The following is a 19,514-nucleotide window of genomic DNA, read 5'->3' as shown; positions in this document are numbered from 1 at the left end:
TTCTTCTTTTTTTCTTTTCATTTTCTTTCTTTTATTATTATTATTTTTTTTATTGTTAAATCATAGCTGTGTACATTAGTGCAATCAAGGGGTACAATGTGCTGGTTTCATACACAATCTGAAATATTCTCATGAAACTGTTCAATGTAGCCTTCATGGTATTTTCTTAGTTACTGTATGTAGACATTTGTATTCTGCCTTTAGTAAGTTTCGCCTGTACCCATTCTAAGATGCACCGTAGGTGTGGCCCCACCCAGTACCCTCCCTCCACCCTAACCTCCCCCCTCCCTTCCCCTCCCTTGGCCCTTCCCCCATATTCTTGTGCTATAGTTGGGTTATAGCTTTCATGTGAAAGCTATAAATTAGCTTCATAGTAGGGCTGAGTACATTGGATACTTTTTCTTCCATTCCTGAGATACTTTGCTAAGAAGAATATGTTCCAGCTCCATCCATGTAAACATGAAAGAGGTAAAGTCTTCATCTTTCTTTAAGGCTGCATAATATTCCATGGTATACATGTACCACAATTTGCTAGTCCATTCGTGGGTCGATGGGCACTTGGGCTTCTTCTGTGACTTAGCAATTATGAATTGGGCTGCAATAAACATTCTGGTACAGATGTCTTTGTTATATTGTGATTTTTGGTTTTCTAGGTATAAACCTAGTAAAGGAATTATAGGATGGAATGGCAGGTCTATTTTTAGGTCTCTAAGTATTCTCCAAATGTCCTTCCAGAAGGAACGTATTAGTGTGCATTCCCACCAGCAGTGTAGAAGTGTGCCCTTTTCTCCACACCAACATTTCTGGTTTTGGGATTTTGTTATATGGAGTACTCTTACTGGGGTTAGGTGATATCGCAAGGTAGTTTTGATTTGCATTTCTCTGATGATTAAGGATGACGAGCTTTTTTTCATGTGTTTGTAGATTGTGTGTCTGTCTTCTTTAGAGAAGTTTCTCTTCAAGTCCTTGCCCACCCTGAGATGGGATCACTTGTTCTTTTCTTGCTAATACGTTTGAGTTCTCTGTGGATTCTGGTTATTAGACCTTTGTTGGAGACATAACCTACAAATATCTTCTCCCATTCTGAGGGCTGTTTGCTTGCTTTACTTACTGTGTTCTTGGCTGTGCAGAATCTGTGTAGTTTGAAGCTGCTTCAGTTGCCCAGGGGGTCCTCCTCATAAAATACTTGCCCAGACCGATTTCTTCAAGGGTTTTCCCTGCACTCTCTTCTAGTACTTTTATAGTTTCATGTCTTAAGTTTAAATCTTTTTTTTTTTTTTTGTAGAGACAGAGTTTCACTTTATGGCCCTGGGTAGAGTGCCATGGCATCACACAGCTCACAGCAACCTCCAACTCCTGGGCTTAAGCAATTGTCTTGCCTCAGCCTCCCAAGCAGCTGGGACTACAGGCGCCCACCATAACACCGGCTATTTTTTTGTTGCAGTTTGGTGGGGCCGGGTTTGAACCTGCCACCCTTGGTATATGGGGCTGGCGCCCCATTATCCAGTGAGAGTCTATCTTAGTTAATGGTGAAAGGTGTAGGTCTAGTTTCAGTCTTCTACAGGTTGCCAGCCAGTTCACCCAGCACCATTTGTTAAATAGGGAGTCTTTTCCCCACTGAATGTTTTTAATTGGCTTGTCAAAGATTAAATAACGGTAACTATCTGGATTCATCTCTTGGTTCTCTATTCTGTTCCAGACATCTATTTCTCTGTTTTTGTGCCAGTACCATGCTGTTTTGATCACTATTGATTGTAATACAGTCTCAGGTCTGGTAGCGTGATTCCTCCTGCTTTGTTTCTATTGCTGAGTAATGTTTTGGCTACTTGAGTTTTTTTCTGATTCCATATAAAACGAAGTATTATTTTTTCAAGATCTTTAAAATATGACAATGGAGCTTTAATAGAAATTGCATTAAAATTATATATTGCTTTAGGTAGTATAGGCATTTTAACAATGTTGATTCTTCCCAGCCAGGAGCATGGTATGTTTTTCTGTTTGTTAACATCTTCAGCTATTTCTTAACTTAAAATTTCATAGTTCTCTTTGTAGAGATCTTTCACGTCCTTTGTTAGGTATACTCCCAAATATTTCATCTTCTTTGGCACTACTGTGAAAGGAATAGAGTCCTTGACTGTTTTTTCGGCTTGGTTATTTTTGGTATATATATAGGCTACAGATTTATGGGTGTTGATTTTTGTAGCCTGAGACGTTGCTGTATTCCTTGATCACTTCTAAAAGTTTTGTAGTAGAATCCCTAGTGTTTTCCAGATATACGATCATATCATCTGTGAAGAGTGAAAGTTTGATCTCTTCTGACCCTATGTGCATTCCCTTGATCGCCTTTTCTTCCCTAATTGCAATGGCTAAACCTTCCATTACAATGTTAAAGAGCAATGGAGACAATGGGCAACCTTTCCTGGTTCCTGATCTAAGTGGAAATGATTTCAATTTAAGTCCATTCAATGCAATATTGGCTGTAGGTTTGCTGTAGATGGCCTCCATTAATTTAAGAAAAGTCCCTTCTATACCAATTTTCTTTTTTTTTTTTGTAGAGACAGAGTTTCACTTTATCGCCCTCAGTAGAGTGCCGTGGCGTCACACAGCTCACAGCAACCTCCAACTCCTGGGCCTAGGCGATTCTCCTGCTTCAGCCTCCTGAGTAGCTGGGACTACAGGCGCCCGCCACAACGCCCGGCTATTTTTTTGTTGCAGTTTGGCCGGGGCCGGGTTTGAACCTGCCACCCTCGGTATATGGGGCCGGCGCCCTGCTCACTGAGCCACAGGCGCTGCCCTATACCAATTTTCTTAAGTGTTCTGATCATGAAGGGATGCTGGATATTATCAAAAGCTTTTTCTGCGTCAATTGAGAGAATCTATGGTCTTTATTTTTTAGTTTGTTTATGTGCTGAATTACATTTATAGATTTGGTATATTGAACCAGCCTTGAGACCCTGGGATAAAACCCATTTTGTCATAGTGTATAATTTTTTTGATGTGTTGTTGGAGTCTGTTTGTTAGGATCTTGTTGAATATTTTTGCATCTATATTCATTAGTGATATTGGTCTATAATTTTCTTTTCTTGTTGGGTCTTTCCCTGGTTTGGGGATCAAGGTGATGTTTGCTTCGTAGAATGTGTTGGGTAATATTCTTTCTTTTTCTATATTTAGGAAGAGGTTTAGTAATTAGGTACTAGTTCTTTAAAGGTTTGGTTGAATTCTGATGTAAAGCCATCTGGTCCTGGGCTTTTCTTTTTAGGGAGATTTCTTTTTTCTTTTAAATTTTTTAGTTCAAATTTTTATTTGTTTATATTTAGGTATTTGTTTTTTCTATTACAAAGGAGTTTTAGTATTTATTTTTTAACATACTAGGGTACAAGAAATTTTATGTAAAAAATAATTGTAAAACCTAAGGATAGATATAAGGTATAAGAAATTTTATGGACCAGTAAAAAAATTATGTTATTTACACATCATAGAAGGCCAAGAACTGTTTGTCAGTGTCAATATAAGAAATATCATCTTCTTCAATTTCTTTGACACTCTAAGAAAAGAAATAGCTGAAAATGTTAACAGATGGAAAAACATACCATGCTCATGGCTAGGAAGAATCAACATTGTTAAAATGTCCATACTACCCAAAGCAATATATAATTTTAATGCATGTCCTATTAAAGCTCCCCTGTCATACTTTAAAGATCTTGAAAAAACAATACTTCATTTTATATGGAATCAGAAAAAACCTCAAATACCCAAGACATTACTCAGAAATAAAAACAAAGCCAGAGGAATCACCCTACCAGATCTCAGACTATACTATAAATCGATAGTGATCAAAAACAGCATGGTACTGGCACAAAAACAGAGAAGTAGATGTCTGGAACAGAATAGAGAACCAAGAGATGAATCCAGCTACTTACTGTTATTTGATCTTTGACAAGCCAATTAAAAACATTTAGTGGGGAAAAGATTCCCTATTTAACAAATGGTGCTGGGTGAACTGGCTGACAACCTGTAGAAGACTGAAACTGGACCCATACCTTTCACCATTAACTAAGACTCTCACTGAATAAAAGATTTAAACTTAAGGCATGAAACTTTAAAAATACTAGAAGAGAATGCAGGGAAAACCCTTGAAGAAATCGGTCTGGGTGAGTATTTTATGAGGAGGACCCCCCCAGGCAATTGAAGCAGCTTCAAAAATACACTACTGGGACCTGATCAAACTAAGAAGCTTCTGCACAGCCAAGAACACAGTAAGTAAAGCAAGCAAACAGCCCTCAGAATGGCAGAAGATATTTGCAGGTTATGTATCTGACAAAAGTTTAATAACCAGAATCCACAGAGAACTCAAACGTATAAGCAAAAAAAGAACAAGTGATTCCATTGTAGGCTGGGCAAGGGATCTGAGGAGAAACTTCTCTGAAGAAGACAGGCATGTGGCCTACAGACACATGAAAAAATGCTCATCATCTTTAATCATCAGAGAAATACAAATCAAAACTACTTTGAGATATCATCTGACTCCAGTAAGATTAGCCTATATCACAAAATCCCAAGACCAGAGATGTTGGCGTGGATGTGGAGAAAAAGGGCACACTTCTACACTGCTGGTGGGAATGCAAATTAATACATTCCTTTTGGAAAGAGATATGGAGAACACTTAGAGTTCTAAAAATAGACCTGCCATTCAATCCTATAATTCCCCTATTAGGCATATACCCAGAAGACCAAAAATCACATCATAACAAAGATATTTGTACCAGAATGTTTATTGCAGCCCTATTCATAATTGCTAAATCATGGAAAAAGCCCAAGTGCCCATCGATCCACGAATAGATTAATAAATTGTGGTATATGTACACCATAGACTATTATGCAGCCTTAAAGAAAGATGGAGACTTTACCTCTTTCATGTTTATGTGATGGAGCTGGAACATATTCTTCTTAGTAAAGTATCTCAAGAATGGAAGAAAAAGTACCCAACGTACTCAGCCCTACTATGAAACTAATTTATGGCTTTCACATGAAAGCTATAACCCAGTTACAACCTAAGAACAGGGGGAAGGGGGAAAGGGAGGGGAGGGAGGGGGGATGTGGGCAGAAGGAGGGGGATTGGTGGGATTACACCTGTGGTGCATCTTACAAGGGCATATGTGAAACTTAGTAAATGTGGAATGTAAATGTCTTGGCACAATAGCTGAGAAAATGCCAGGAAGGCTATGCTAACCAGTGTGATGAAAATGTGTCAAACGGTCTATGAAACTAGTGTATGGTGTCCCATGACCACATTAATGTACACAGCTATGATTTAGGGAGATTTTGTATAGTTGATGCTATTTCAGAACTTGATATAGGCCTGTTCAACATTTCCACTCTGTTCTGGCTAAGTCTTGGTAGGTGGCGTGCTTCCAAGTATTGGTTGATTTCTTTCAGATTTTCATATTTCTGAGAGCAGAGTTTCTTGTAGTATTCGTTAAGGATTTTTTGAATTTCTGAGGAGTCTGTTGTTATTTCGTTGTTACCATTTCTCATTGATGAAATTAGAGATTTTACTCTTTTTTTCCTGGTTAGGTTGGCCAAAGGTTTATCTATTTATTGATCTTTTCAAAAAACCAACTTTTGGATTTATTGATCTGTTGTATAATTCTTTTGTTTTCAATTTCATTTAGTTCTGCTCTGATTTTGGTTATTTCTTTTCTTCTGCTGGGTTTGGGGTTGGAGTATTCTTCCTTCTCCAGTTGCTTTAGATGTTCCATGAAGTTATTAACTTCCTCTCTTTCCGTTTTCTTGAGGAAGGCTTGCAGTGCTATAAATTTCCCTCTTAGGACTGCCTTTGCAGTATCCCAGAGGTTCTGGTAATTCGTGTCTTGATTGTTGTTTTGTTCCAAAGATTTGGTGATTTCCTTCTTAATCTTGTCTGTAACCCATCTATCCTTCAGCATAAAGGTGTTTAGCTTCCATGTTTTTCTATGGGTATGCAGGTTCCTGTTGTTATTGAGTTCAACTTTTATTCCATCATGGTCTGAGAATATGCACAGAATAATTTCTATTTTTTAAAATTTGCTGAGGTTAGATTTGTGGCCTAGGATGTGGTCAATTTTGGGAGTATGTTCTGTGGGCTGATGAGAAGAATGTGTATTCAGTTTTTTGGGATGAAATGTTCTGTAGATATCTGTTAAGTCCAGATGTTGAATGGTTACATTTAAATGTAAGATTTCTTTGCTTAGCTTCTTTTTGGAGGATCTATCCAGCACTGCTAAAGGGATGTTAAAATCTCTAACTACAATGGAACTGGAGGAAATCAAGTTGCTCATGTCTGTTAGAGTTTCTCTTATAAATTGAGGTACGTTCTGGTTGGGTGCATAAATATTAATAATTGAGATCTCATCATATTGAGTATTACCTTTAATAAATATGAAGTGTCCATCCTTATCCCTCCTTATTTTGGTTGGTTTAAAGCCTATTGTGTCTGCAAACAGGATTGCGATGCCTGCTTTTTTCTGCTTTCCATTTCCCTGGAATATAGATGACCACCCCTTCACCTTGAGTCTATATTTGTCTTTTAATGTAAAATGCAATTCTTGTATGCAGCAGATATCTGGCTTGAGTTTTTGTATCCAGTTCAGCCAACCTGTGCCTCTTTAGCAGACAATTTAAACCATTCACATTAATTGAGAATATTGATTAGGCTTTCGAGAGTCCAGTGGACATTTTTTTTTTTTTTGTAGAGACAGAGTCTCACTGTACCGCCCTTGGGTACTCTTGGGCTTATGCGATTCTCTTGCCTCAGCCTCCCGAGCAGCTGGGACTACAGGCGCGCGCCACAACGCCCGGCTATTTTTCTGTTGCAGTTTGGCTGGGGCTGGGTCCGAACCTGCCACCCTCGGCATATGGGGCCGGTGCCCTACTCACTGAGCCACAGGCGCCGCCCCCCAGTGGACATTTTTAATCCTTTTGTGGCTGTGGAAGTTGGAATTTGATCAAAATTTTCTGGGTGGGTTTACTTGTTTGGTGGAGGGTTATGCTGGTCTTTATGAAAGATAGGTCTGAGAATATCCTGGAGAGATGGTTTAGTTATGGCAAATTTCTTCAACATGTAAATGTCGTTGAAGTATTCAATTTCTGCTTTATAAATGAAACTCAGTTTAGTTGGGTACAGCATCCTGAGTTGAAAGTTATTTTGTTTTAGGAGATTCAAAGTCGATGACCATCCTCTTCTAGCTTGAAAGTTTTCAGCAGAGAGATCTGCACTTATTCTAATATTCCTCCCCTTGTAGGTGATGGTTTTCTTTCATCTGGCTGCTTTCAGAATTTTCTCCTTCATATTAACTTTAGTGAAATTGATTATGATGTATCTGGGGGATGTCTTATTTGGGTTGAGTCATGCTGGAGTTCTGAAACTGTCTGCTATCTGAATTTCAGAATGTCTTGGCATGTCTGGAAAGTTCTCCTTCATAATCTCATGGAGAAGAGACTCTGCACCTTGTGAAGCCACTTTTTGCTTTTGGGGATCCCTAAGAGATGAATATTGGTTTTCTTCGAATTATCCCAGAGCTCTCTGAGAGAGTGATCTGTTTTTGCCCTCCATTTCTCTTCCTCTTTGAGAGTTTGGGAGTGTTCGAAAGCTTTGTCTTCAGTGTCAGAAATCCTTTCTTCTGCTTGTTCCATTCTGTTACTGAGGGATTCTACTGTGTTTCTCAGATCTTTGAGGGCTGCAACTTCTTGCCTCAATGTGTCAAAATCTTTGGTCATTTGGTCTTTGAATTCATTGAATTCTTGAGATATCTTTTGGGTTACTGTTCAGAATTGTAATTTGATTTTATTTTCTATCCCGATTCTGAATTCCATTTCTGACATCTCAGCTATTTGTTTGTGCATGGGATCTTGTGCTGTGTCTGCCCCATTGATCCTTAGGGGAGCTCATCTACTGTGCTTATTCATACTGCCAGAGTTTTTATGTTGATTTTGCCTCATGATTGTTTTCCACCATTGCCTCTGGCCATCCTCAGAGTTGGGGAGGCATCTCTCCAAGATTAGACCCCAGCGGGATCACTCTATTGTTGCTGGATCTTTGTAGGGAGTGACCCTGTGTAGTTCCTCTGGGGCTGCCCCAGCCAGGGAGTTCTGGTTGTGGAAGCAGCTCTGGAGTGTGACACACCCGGATCCAGCAATAGGGCGGGAGGTGGTGCACATGGTTCTGGGAGTGCCTGGCGCCCAGTGACTTTGGCACAGAGAGCCCAAGGCTCCAGCAGTCTCTGGCCATGAGAAGGACTCTGAGCAGAGGCAGGGATGGTACAGGAGGGAGGACGCGGGGTTGCATAGCTCCTGCAGTTCCTGCAGGGCAGTTGGGCATGCAGAGGCCCAACAGGGGCAGGTCGCAGGTCGGGGTCGGGGCCAGCTCTTACCGAGGTCTGGGCTGTCACTAATCATGGTCGTGGTGCAGCTCTTACGGAAGTCTGGGTGGACGCGGATCGCTGTCACCTTCAGGCATTACTTAAGTATTAAGCTTCTGCTGAAAAGTCTGCTACCTCCAACGCTTGAGGTCCATACATGAAGCCCTTCTGGAATCAACTATAAAACTGGTGAAAACTTATATTGCTGGTATTACAGTGTTTAACATCAGATGGCAGAGAGAAGGTTCTATGTATGGGTTTTCTATGCCAGGCTTTTATTTCTGTTGTTTTTGTTCCAGGGCGTAGACTTCAGGACGTCCTTCTTAGATGTGAGCTGCTTCCAATCTTCCAACAGTGCTGCCCACGAGCATTCTTGTGAAATAGATTCTTGTTACCTTCCACTGGCCTAGTCAGAGACATGAAGGCAGACACTGCAGACAAAATGAATGATTTATTAAGGGATGCTGGTGCTCGCTCAGGCACAGCAGCCAATGGCTGTTCTTATTCACATTCTTGTATACCCAAAATCATCATATAGAAATAATCCAAGAACAAGGAAGACAAACGGTAAAGATGCCTTATCTGGTTTATTTCTTCTTTAATTTTCTATCCAGATTCTGTGCACATAGGTGTTGCAATACGACTACTGGGCTTATAAAGAAAGATAACAGTTCCCTGCCCCCTCTTTCTTGATTCCAGCTCCCAGGTTCAGTGTTTAAGCTAGTTTTTTTTTGTATTTTCTCCATATTTCTATACAACTTGATTTAATTGCTATTTCTTGAGTTTTTTTCCATTTTAGATGTGATCCATTGACTTCCTTTTGTGGAAGGGGAGGCTTTTTTATTTTTATTAACCACACAGCATCCCCCTTGACCCTCATAAGCTTCCCTTTCCCCTATCCCCCTGAGAATGTTAAATCTTCATTAGGGCTAAATCAATATTTAAAGTGTAAATTATTATGACCATGCAGCCATCATTCACAGCGAGCCACAGTAGCATTATACTATGATTATATTTTCTTTCTTGTATAACTTTTCATTTTCTCAGATGTTAATAATTGCTGTTTCTTTTCATTTGTTTGTTTTATGTGTACCAATTACAAATTATTTTCCAAACTCTATGACAGAACTGAAAATTTCTGAATATTTCAAACACATCAGGCCTTCTATTTGTTTTATTTTATTTTATTTTATTTTTAACACCAACAGAAGCATTCTTTTTATTTTCCTGGAAACAATACTGTTCAGTTTTACATTATTAAAATTTATTCTTCTATTTCATATGACATTTGTTTGCTTATTTTTCTGACAGCCCTACATAGCCTGCCCCACCCCTGCCTGTTCTGTTGTTCTTGACCAGATTTTCACTCTAGAACTTTCTGTCACTGTCTTCTGGGCATCCCCTGGATCATGGATCCCACTTTTTTGGATCATGCTTTCCCTTGGATTTACCCATTCTTTGGGGGAGATTCTTTGGCAACTTCCAAGCTGTCGCCCTGGGTAGAGTGCCGTAGCCTCACAGCTCATAGCAACCTCCAACTCCTGGGCTCAAGTGATTCTACTGCCTCCACCTCCCAAGTAGCTGGGACTACAGGCACCTGCCACAGCGCCCGGCTATTTTTTTTTTTTTTTTGGTTGCAGCTGTCAAGTTGTTTGGCGGGCCCAGGCTGGATTTGAACCTGCCAGCTCAGGTGTATGTGGCTGGCACCTTAGCCGCTTGAGCCACAGGTGCTGAGCTGCTGGCAACTTCTTAAGAAAGGATGAGTAGGTCGTAAGTTTTTTGAGACCTTGTGTATCTGAAAATGTTTTTATTCTAGCCTCACATTTGATTGATAGTGTGGCTGACTCTAGATTGTAAATTGCTCTTCCTCAGAAATTCGAAGCCATTGTTCTATTGTCTTCTAGTTTCCATTGTTGTTGAGACATCAGCTGCCTTTCAGATTCTGAGGTTTGTATGGGGGCTGCTTAATTCTTTTGGAAGTTTTTGAAATTTTTCTCCATTTTTGTGTCCTATAGTTCACAATTATGTTCCATAGAGTGTTTTTTTTCCCCTTGTTTAATTCAGTAGTGCCATATACTTGGAGGATGTTAGATCTTGGAATACATTCCCTTATTTCTGGGGAAGTATCTTATATGTTTTTCAATAATTGCATTTTATTTTCTTTATTTTTTTCTACAACTATGATTTTATTATGAATGATGGACCTCTTTGATTAGCCTTTGAATTTTATCATCTTTCTTATTTTCTACCTCCCCCATTTTTATGAAGATTTCCTCTATTTTACTTTTCTTTCTTCTTCTTCTTTTTTTTTTTTTCTAGAGACAGAGTCTCACTTTATCATCATGGGTAGAGTGCTGTGGCATCACAGCTCACAGCAACCTCCAGCTCCTGGGTTTAGGCAATTCTCTTGCCTCAGCCTCCCAAGTAGCTGAGACTACAGGTGCCTGCCACAACGGCCAGCTATTTTTTTGTTGCAGTTTGGCTGGGGCTGGGTTTGAACCCGCCACCCTTGGTATATGGGACCGGTGCCCTACCCACTGAGCCACAGGTGCCGCCCTCTACTTTACTTTTCAAACATTTTGTTGATATAAAATTTTTCTGGTATTATATTTTTAAGAGTGCCTTTTAAATTTTTTAAATGTTCATTTTTATAGTCCCCTTGTTCTTATTTCATGAGTATGGTATATTCTAATTTTTTGAAGATATTAAAATACATTATATACTTTCCTTCTGTTTCCTGTAATCTATTTCCTATGGAAGTCTTTCCCCCCTCTGTTTACTTTGCTCTGTCTTTTAGTTAGAGACTTTTCTCAGGAGTCTGGTGATCTTCAGCTTCCCACACATATTAGGAGTGAGGCACCAGGTAACTCATTGGAAACTCTGTGTGTGTGGGCGAGGCTTGTTGACTAGAGGCCCACAGTACAGGGTGATTGGGTAGGGGGACTTGGCTATTTTGTTATAGGATTCTCTGGTATCAGTATCTTTATATCTTTTTTATTGAGGTGATCAGGTTCTGCAGAGAAATCCTCCCACCATTTGCCTGAGGCAGGGGCATAAGTCTGGCAGAGAACCTTCTGGAAACTCAGTGGGAGATGGTGACATGAATCTTCACCATCCAGCTTATGGACTTACCCTTATTATTATTTTTTTTTTTTGTGGATTTTGGCTGGGGCTCAGTTTGAACCTGCCACCTTCGGCATATGGGACCAGCGCCCTACTCCTAGAGCCACAGGCGCCACCCTGGACTTACCCTTATTCTTCCTGGTGTTTTCTTTTCTTTCTTTTTTTTTTTTTTGATCTGTTGCCCAGGCTAATGTGTCATAATGTCAGCCTAGCTCACAGCAACTTCAAACTTCTGGGTTCAAGTGATCCTCCTGCCTCTGCCTCCTGAGTAGCTGGGACTACAGGGGCCCACCACAACGTTTGGTTAATTTTTCTATTTTTAGTAGAGACAGGGTCTTACTCTTGCTCAGGTTGGTCTAGAACTCCTGAGCTCAAGCGATCCTCCTGCCTCAGCCTCCCAGAGAGCTAGGATTACAGGTGTAAGCCACTGTGCCCAGGCTCTTTGCATGGTTTGATGGCTCATTCCTTTTTGCCACTGAATAATATTTCATTGTATGGATGTATCATAGTTTATCCCTTTACCTACTGAAGGATACCTTGGTTCCTTTCAAGTTTTGGCAATTATGAATAAAGCTGCTGTAGATGTCCATGTGTGGGTATTTACGTAGATATAAGTTTTCAGCTCATTTGGGTAAATACCAAGGAGTGCAATTGCTATATCATATGGTAATAGTATGTTTAGTTTTTTTTTTTTTTGACAGTGTCTCACTTTATCACTCTTAATAGAGCGCTATGGCGTCATAGCTCACAGCAACCTCAAGCTCCTGGGCTCCAGTGATCCTTTTGCCTCAGCCTCCCAAGTAGCTGGTACTACAGGCGCCCACCACAATGCCCGGCTATTTTTGGAGATGGGGTCTTGCTCTTGCTCAGGCTGGTCTTGAACTCCTGAGGTCAAGCAAACCATCTGCCTCAATCTCCCAGAGTGCTAGGATTACAGGCATGAGCCACCACACCCAGATGTATGTTTAGCTTTGTAAGAAACTACCATGCTATCTTCCAATGTGGCTCTGCCATTTTGCATTCCCACCAGCCATGAATGAGAGTTCCTGAAGCTCCGCATCCTCACCAGCATTTGGTGTTATCAGTGTTCTGGACTTTGGCCATTCTACTAGGTGTGTGATATCTCATTGTTTTAATTTGCAGTTCTCTGACTGCAAATGACATGACACTCATTTGCCATCCTGTGTACCTTCTTTGGTGAGGTGTTTGTTCAAGTCTTTTGCCAATTTTTGTAATTGGGTTGTTTATTTTTTTTATTGTTGAATTTGAGACCCTCCTGTTTTTTGCCCCACCTATGCCTCTGCCTTCTGAGAAAATTTGTGCTTTCTCAATTCCTGGCTTTCTGGGTTCTGAACAAGTTTGCTCATCTGAACCTAGGCTTAGGTTTCAGCTTCTTCTGACCTGCTAAGTCTCTTTGCTCTTGTCTCTGCTTTCCGGATTCCAGACTCTTATTGACATGACTTTTTTTTTTTTTTTTTGTAGTTTTTGGCCGGGGCTGGGTTTGAACCCAGCATATGGGGCTGGCGCCCTACTTTTATGAGCCACAGATGCTGCCCGATATGACTTGTTTTTTGTCATACTTTCTCTTCTTGGTCCTTGTGGGTTTCCAGCACTTTAAGATGCTCACTGCTATTTTAGGGGTATGTTCCAGGGGGGAGGAGCAGCAGAAATAATTATATTTAGTCCTCTGTGTTTCCCCTGAATTGCTGCATTTCTTCTTTATAGCAGGGGCATGAACAGAGGCACAGCTCATCTGCCAGTTGTGTGTCCTCACAATGATGGCCTTTACCAGAGCCCTGATTCCACACTGGAATGGTGCCGCATGTGTGTAACAGAAAATGACTTGAACAATAAAGGGATTTATGTCCTCTACCAAAGAACTCTGAGGTAGGGCAGCTCCAGGTTAGGTTAATTCTCAATGAAGTTCACTCCAGGGGAGACAGGGGATGTGGAGTTTGGGGTGCTCCCACTGAATGGGCACAATTAGGACTGTATGGTACATCTTTTGGGTGCAGGACATAGCTACAAGAGGGACTCTACATAACAAATTCGATGTTGTGATTTGGTTGTTTATATCCTCATGTTAACCTGAAATAAAAAAAATAAAGTTCATACCATCTGAAAAGAAAAAATAAAACAATATCTACTGCACCCTAATGCCCTTCATGGCCCCAGAATTGCGGCTGTGGTTCTACCCAGGCCTTATGTTCTCACATCCAAGTGAGGACACAGGCAGAAAAGATAGCATCCCTTTTAAAATATATAGTTATCTCTATGGATGTTACCCCCATAGATCTGTAAACTTAAAACACTTAAGAGGCATGCAACAAAATGGCTGTTACTCCCACCTTTATCCACTCACTAATAGGAATTTCTTGTGTATTCTTCCAGAATCTTTTTATATAATAAGAGATATCACAAGCAAATATAAATAGTTATAGTTTTATCTACCCCATTTCCATTTTTTCCCAAATGATAGCTTACTTTATACACTTTTGACATTTTATTTTTTAAATGCTTAGCAAAACATTTTGATACCTAAAGTGCATCTTCAGTATTATTTTTACTGCTCTATCATATTGCATTATATGGATACATTTTATTTGTTTAACCAGTTATTTTTTGATAGATATTTAGTTTGTTTCCAATATTTTCTGTTATAACCAGTTCTGCAAATAGTTTAGTATTCCTGTAGGATAAATTCCCAGAAGCGGAATTGCTGGGGCAAGAGGAATACATATTTTTAACCTTGACATATATTGTCAAATTGCTCTTCTTGGGATTTGCACTAGTTTATACTTCCATCAGCAATGTATAAGAGGTCTGTTTCCCCACACCAACAGAGTGTGTTCTCAACCTTTTGGACTCTTGCCAATCTGACAGGTGAAAAATGGTCCTTGTGTTTCTGTTTAAAAGCCATTCTCAGAGGCTTCTCCAGCTGACTTGTTCTCTCAAGCAAAGTCTCCTTGGCTAGAGGTAATGTGCCAGGCATCAGCAAAAGGAATGCAATTGCCCTAATTGGTTTAAGGTTAATACAGCTTTACATCTTGTGGTAGAACTGGGATATGGGCCAGTCTTCTGCTGTGTGGATGCCTGGACACATTGGGGTTCTGTAGCAAGGGAGACAGGGTTAGTGGCTGTTGGGTGCACACTCAGCAATGCCTGTGACTGTATTCCTGGTCTACTCACCTGCTTGGCCTCAGACCTGGGTCTGAGACAAGTCTCTTCCGAAGGCAAGCCTGCTCTTAGGAATCCCCATTCTCTTGTGGTCAATGCCACTCGGCTATATGGGGTGAGAGAATGGTCTGTGGTTAAGGAAACATCCCATTCTATAATCCGATCCAAGATATTGGTTGTATTAACCAGGTCAGGGAAGATTCTAGGCTTTAGACCTGGGCAGCATGGGTTCAAATCTTCATTTTCCCACTTAGAGCCATGTGTCCACTTATCCTCTTTAAGCTTCAGTTTTCTCAGTTGTAGAATTGGGCCAGGAACTCTTATCTCAGGGCCTGTCAGGAGGCTGAGAGGCATGCATAAAGCGTGCCCAGCCCAGGGCCTGGCAAACAGGGAGTCCTCAGCAGGAGGCCACCCTGACTCACCTCTCCCATCTTCCTGAGATCTGCCCTGGGTTGTCAGCTCTTGGGATATGGTGGTGGGGAGGCTCAGTTGGTCCTTGTCCCCAGGCCTAGCACACAGCTGGGTTCACAAAAGGTGCTGGGTCTATGTTCATTGAATAAATGAGAGAACGGCAATACATTAGGGCAAAGCAGCTGTGGCCACACATCCTCCATGTCTAGCATTCTCGGCCACATCGAGGCAGAATTTCCCTAGATACCAATCTGCGCAGAATCATTTTCACATGCTGTGCCTGCCGATGCTTTGCTGTTTATCTACAGCATCAACTCTGTATTGATTTATCAATGCCCATTTTGCATGGGGATCAATAGCTTAATTGCACATCCGGCTGACATGGGGATACAACCTGTTTGCCATGTAGAGAGCAGCCCTGAGTTGAGAGTCTGCAGAAGCCTTTGTTTACTCCTTATGAGATTTTCAGGCACATTGTGCTGCTCTAATGACCTGTGCCTGCATCCTGAGTGACCAGCTGTTGTCACTGCCCTGGCTGTTGTTACTTTAACCCAGAGGTCAGGACCAAGAGAGACCCAGGGACTGTATTGGACGTGTGTGGTGTCTGCGTGGAAGAGGCAGAGAAAGGGCTTTGCCTGCTCAGGACGAGTCACCTTGGGGGAGGGACAGAGGCCTGCAGCTGGTGTAGGCTTCTCCTTTGTGACCTGTCCTGGGTGGGTGTCACCACATTTAGCTCTGCCTCTCTGGCCACTTCTCTTGTAGATTGCACACACCTCAGAGTGGGGTATGTTTTGTCTCGTCTGTACCTCTGGGGTCTGCCACACAGAGTAGGGACTGGCTGAATGAGAATAAAACCAACCTATTGCTTTCTGGTTTTCCTTGTGGCGTTTCTCGCTGGTCAGAGAAGGTGGTGAGGCTTGGGCAGTAGGTGGCGCTCTGGCAAAGTCTGAGGTCCATGCCTGCATGGAGAGCCCGTTGCAAGGGCTTCAGAATCTACCCAACTTTAAAATGAAATAGAAAATAATGATTAAGCATTTTGTACTTTTAAAATCCTGACATGATATTGAGAAGTAGTATGGAATTTCAATGAATCAACTAAGATTATACCAACTTATTAAGCACCTACTAAGTGCCAGGTATGGTAGTAAGCATATTCATCATGACAGTACTCTTGTATACGTAACATTCCCCTTGTACTTACCTTTTAGAGGAGTACATTGATAAATCGTTCTATTAAAAGAATAAAGATATTTAAAGTCTTTAATGGGAAAGGAATCACAAAGGAGTTTTTAAGATTAACTTAGAATTGTGTAGAATGTTCAGCACATTATGCTAATTTTTTTCAGAAGCTGAACAGTTTAGAGGGGAAAAGAATCAGCCTGTTCCCATCTTGTTGCAGAAGCCAGGTAATCTATGTCTCATCAATGCTAACAAATATGCCCCTTAATAGCAGTTTGTGTTTGTAACAGTGAGAAATGCTTTCCCGGAAAATATTATTAGCACTTATATTATCTTACAGATTATGCTCTTGCATCAATGGAGGGTCCCATTGCAGCCAATGGGCTCTCTATTTTTATGTTAGAGATGTCTTTATTTCTCACAGTTGAAAGAAATTTATTTTTATTTTAATTTTTAAATTTTTTTTAATTAAATCATAGCTGTGTACATTAATGCGATCACGGGGCAGCATACACTGGTTTTATAAACTGTTTGACACATTTTCATCACACTGGTTAACAAAGTCTTCCTGGCATTTTCTTAGTTGCTCCACTCTGTTACTGAGGGATCCTACTGTATTTTTCAGATCATTGAGGGCTGCAAATTCTTGCTTCAGTGCATCAAAATCTTCAGTGGTTTTGTCTTTAAATTCATTAAATTTTTGAGACAATTTTTGAATTCCTCCTTGAATTTCTAATTCTGACTTTTGAATTGCTCCTCGAATTTCTAATTCCAAATTTTCCTCTATTCTATTACTCTTGTTTGCAATCCAAATTCTGAATTCGCTTTCTGACATCTTGGCCAGCTGTTTATGAATGGGATCTTCAGTCACATCTGCCATATCTTTCCTTGGGGGAGTTGATCTATTCTGGTTATTCATGTTACCAGAGTTTTTCTGCTGATTCCGTCCCATGATTATTTTACACCGTTTGACTTTTTTTCCCGGAGTTTTGTCGAGGACCTGTATAGTGCTATGGTCTGAGAAACTGGGGACCTGTTTTGGTGGGGCTAAGTTGTTCTGTCTTGTTTTCAGCTGGTCTCTGTCTGACCCTAGTGAAACAATTACTCTGGGTTGAAGTCTCAGCTGTGGAGAAATACCAGCAATTAAGTCACCCCACCCCACTCAGGCAACAACTGGAAAAGGAAAATGAAGCCTTCCTACAACCACACACCCAGGGCACCACGTGAATAGTCCTTGGGCGATTGGCTCAGTTCAAAAGGTCCAAATCAATGGTCTCAGTCAGCACCTGTCTCAGGTGGGAGAGTTTAAAAGGTCTCTGGCAACTGGATCGCAAGGGTCTAGTGACTACTCTGATATGGCTTGTGGAGTGCTCCATGGAGTCAGGAGGACCCACCCAGCAAATAGATCAGTCTGGGAAGGTTGATGCCTCCTTCCCCACCTTGCACCTCTGTCACACCCAGTCACTGATAGCCCTGCAGGTCTGTGACCTAGTTGCCTCCAATGAGCAGATACTGCAGGGGTTTGCACTTGCCTGAATCACAAGGAAATCTATATCTGCTTACCCAGGCTGCTGCTTTCTGCCTCTATCCAGCAGGGGGAGGTGAGGCCTGACAACCTCGGGCGCTTGATGGAGGTTGGGGGGTGTTCAGTCAGTTCCAGCCAAGCCCCTGATTGATGTTACCAAACAGAGCAACTTTGCGGAATTTGTTTTTGTCCCAGCTTAATTCCTCTGCAGAAGAGAAGCTGTTTTGAGTTAACAGAACCTGCACCTCAGGCCCTGTCTTTGCTGCTGCAAAGTTTTGTATTCACAGCTCAGTTAGCTGTCCTAGCCTCCTGCACTCCTTTGTCTAGGCTGACGATCCCCTGAGGGTCAATAAAGTAGTCCTCTGGGTCAGCCCCACCCTGGGAGTCAGCCAGCTCTGCATGTGTGTTTTTTAGTCCCCGTGCTCCACCTAGGCTGGTATCGCCTCAGGTGGAGGCGTTTCCATCCCAGATCTGTTCCGCGGTGGTTGCCACCTGAGAAGATGCCCGGCCTCCTCTGGTTGCCCAGAGAGACAGGGGGTGTGGCTTCAGAATATCTGGGGGTGAGCTGTATTGTTGCCCAAAATGGCTGCTGCTCTGCACCTCGGGGCAATGCCTCTCCGGCGTGGTTCCCTCTCAGCCGACCGTCCTCTCCTCACTCCTGTGCCGCAGAATCAGCACTAGACCAGCTGCAGTCCTGGCCCTGTCCACACCTTCGAGAAATCACCCAAGAATCTGGACTCCTGGGGGACAGGCCTCCAGACCTCAGAGTGAGAGTGGAGGGGAGTGCTGGGAGCTTAGAATTGCAGGTAGAGAATATATACAGTTTTATACAGTTTTATGCCTGGCAAGAGAACGCTGTGGCACCCTAGTAGGGGAGGTAGGTCCAGTTTTTAGAGGGTCTCTCCCGTGGTGTGTAGTGGGAGGATCTTTGAACTCTGCTCGTTTGTGGGGCACTCCAAGCTGTTTTCATGGGGAAGGGGACTCCCATCCATTTGGTGATGGATTTTGTACCTTTTGTTTGTATCCTTGGGGTTGCAGCTCGCCTCAGCGGGGTTCATGTGCATTCTTCAACCTTTTCTCTTGGTGCAGCTCTAATCCACCAGGTTACTTGCTAAATTTCTGTCCTTTAACTCTCCTTCTAGACGGCAGCCTCTGTGGAAAGCTGGCTTCAGTCAGCCATCTTGTCTCCACCCCCGAAAGAAAAATTTTGAAAACATACGTGTGTGCACACAGATGTGTACACACACACACACACGAGTGCATGCATGGACACATACACAGATGCACACACAATTGGCAGAGCCCGTGTGAGCTGGGGATGTCGGGCTGGGCTGGGGCTGTAGCCTGCCTAGTCCCAGGCAGCTTCTCTTCCATGTTGGGGAAGTTGGGGGCTGGTGGGGTCCGTGGGGTGGAAATGGTGCCACCTTTCCCCTCATAGGTGGAGTGAGAAGTGGCCCTCCTGGGCACTGCCCAGTCCTGAGTTCCAGCTCAGGACACTTGCTCACAGATCTTCTAGGGTAGGCTGCAAGCTCTGTGAGGACAGGGTGTCGGCTTCTGCTTTGTCTCAGCACCCAGCACTATGCCTGGCACACCTAAGGGCCTCAGCAATCCTAGATGAGCTGAGGTGCCTGAACAAGTGGCTAGAGAGGCAGGACTAAATATTACCTGGGGACCCAGCAAGCACTAAATGCTATGCTCATGTT

The sequence above is a fragment of the Nycticebus coucang genome, chromosome 17, assembly GCF_027406575.1.
Source record: "Nycticebus coucang isolate mNycCou1 chromosome 17, mNycCou1.pri, whole genome shotgun sequence".
Classification (NCBI taxonomy): Eukaryota; Metazoa; Chordata; class Mammalia; order Primates; family Lorisidae; genus Nycticebus; species Nycticebus coucang.
The sequence above is the reverse complement of the archived record's forward strand: the minus strand, read 5'-3'. Positions refer to the sequence as shown.